This window comes from Arachis ipaensis, chromosome B1, assembly GCF_059453495.1.
Source record: "Arachis ipaensis isolate K30076 ecotype BB chromosome B1, ASM5945349v1, whole genome shotgun sequence".
Classification (NCBI taxonomy): domain Eukaryota; kingdom Viridiplantae; phylum Streptophyta; class Magnoliopsida; order Fabales; family Fabaceae; genus Arachis; species Arachis ipaensis.
The window spans coordinates 81,852,501-81,855,000 of record NC_142436.1 but is presented as its reverse complement, the minus strand read 5'-3'; positions in this window follow the sequence as shown (position 1 = coordinate 81,855,000).

Genomic DNA, 2,500 nt, shown 5'->3' with positions numbered 1-2,500 from the left:
CCAGCCAACGTTGCGACGCGCCCTGCCTCCGTTGCAACGTCCCCAGCATCCGCTGCCACGCCCCCAGCCAACGTTGCAACGCGCGCAGCATCCGTTGCTACGACCCCAGCATCCGTTGCAACGCGACCTGCCTCCGTTGCAACGCCCGCAGCCAACGTTGCAACGCCCCCAGCTTCCATTGCAACGTCACCAGCATCTGTTGCAACGTCACCAGCATCCGTTGCAGCGCGCCCAGCGTCGGGTCCGTCCCCAGCAACTGACCAGTCACTATGCCTGGTCACCGTGATGGGGTACGCGTGTACTGGTACCCATGGGAGCGAGACAGCAGTGGCTTCTTTCCGTCCTGCAGGGTGCCTGCTCACCCTTTCCCGGGCGCGTCTTTCTGCGGGGACCACGTTCCGGGCCTTGGGGTGTCCCGACCTCGCTGGGTGCCAGCTCTCCGTTGCAAAGCGACCTGCCTCCGTTGCAACGTCGCCGGCCAACGTTGCAACGCACCCTGCCTCCGTTGCAACGCCTCCAGCCAACGTTGCAACGCCCCCAGCCAACGTTGCAACGCGCCCTGCCTCCGTTGCAACGTCACCAGCATCCGTTGCAACGTGCCCTGCCTCCGTTGCAATGTCACCAGCCAACGTTGCAACGCGCTCAGCATCCGTTGCAACGCCCCCAGCCAACGTTGCAATGCCCCCAGCTTCCGTTGCAACGATCCCAGCATCCGTTGCAAAGCGACCTGCCTCCGTTGCAACGTCACCGGCCAACGTTGCAACGCACCCTGCCTCCGTTGAAACGCCCCCAGCCAACGTTGCGACGCGCCTGCCTCCGTTACAATGCCCCCAGCCAACGTTGCAACGCCCCCAGCTTCCGTTGCAACGTCACCAGCATCCGTTGCAACGTCACCAGCATCTATTGCAGCGCGCCCAGCGTCGGGTCCGTCCCCTGCAACTGACCAGTCACTATGCCTGGTCACCGTGATGGGGTACGCGTGTACTGGTACCCATGGGAGCGAGACAGCAGTGGCTTGTTTCCGTCCTCGCAGGGTGCCTGCTCACCCTTTCCCGGGCGCGTCTTTCTGCGGGGACCACGTTCCGGGCCTTGGGGTGGCCCGACCTCGCTGGGTGCCAGCTCTCCCTCGGGCAACGTCCTTCCCCGGTTGACCGTGTGCCGGGTCTTGCTGCCTCGGAGAGGACCAATCATCGCGCGTAGTGCTGGCATTGCGCCCAGCAATCCTTCGGCCAGGTCGAGTCTGAGCAACTGGAGACGCCTCCGTATAATAGGCTGCCGAGCCATTACAGAAGTCAAGCCGGTTGAGGTCGGCTTTGCCGTTCGGGGATCCGTTTGCGTTCTACGGCCCATTCTTCCCCCGGGGGCCGGGGGGGCGGCTCGCCCTAAAGAGGAAAGGTCGTTTTTGACCGGGATTTTTTCGTGCAGCCTTTAAAAAGTATTCTTAACGCCCTGACAAAACTTCAGGCAAAACTCACGAGCCAATGGTGATATGTGGAAGTTTGGGTCCTCCGTCGCAATCGATGTGGCCGACCGGCCTGAATAGGCCACGTGGCCGTTCTGTCCGACATGCTCAACGAAACTCCTCTAGGGGTCGAATTTCGACGCAGTTTTTCCCAAGCACCTTTCGAATATACGAGATCATTCCGTCGACGAAATTCGGCCAAGGCACACATGCTGGCCGTCGACACCCGGGCAGGTGCCCGTGCAGGCCTTGTCTATGCCTCGCCCGGGAACCCCCGCGGCTCAGTCGCAGTCGTTGCCCAGTCTCCGTTTCATGGGCCTTGGCCTGCCTCGAAAAACCTCGTCCTTTTCCGTGAGGAGACATACTCAAGGAAAGTGCTCTAGAGGTCGAATTTTGACGCCGTTTTTTGCAACAACCTCTAGAAAAATAAAATCTTTCCATCCTCCAAATTTGGTGAATTTACACCATGTGGATTTTTTTTTGCCGATTTTTTTACCGCCCGAAAAGCCGGAAATTCAAAAAAAATGAAAAACGGAGCAAACGTGCGATTTTTGACCTGGATTTTTTTGTGCAGCCTTCACATAATATTACCAAGGTTCCCTCAAAATTTCACGAAAAATGCACGAGCCAATTCTGAGATATAAAAATTTGGCTCCTCCGTTGCAACGCTCCGAGCCATCGTTGCAACGGCGGGTGCCTCCGTTGGGGGCGGGGGAGCCCGGCGGCACACCACAACCACAACGTGCTTGCTAGTGTGCCTAGGGGATGGCAAGGCAATGTGCATCTTGCTGGCATTGCGCCCAGCAAGCCTTTGGGCAACTCGAGTTTCAGCAGCATGACACCCCTCCCCCCTATAATAGGCTGCCGAGCCATTACCAAAGTGCCACGGGTAGACGTCCTTTTCCGTGAGGAGACATACTCAAGGAAAGTGATCTAGAGGTCGAATTTTGACGCCGTTTTTTGCAACAACCTCTAGAAAAATAAGATCTTTCCATCCCCCAAATTTGGTGAATTTACACTGTGTGGATTTTTTTTGAC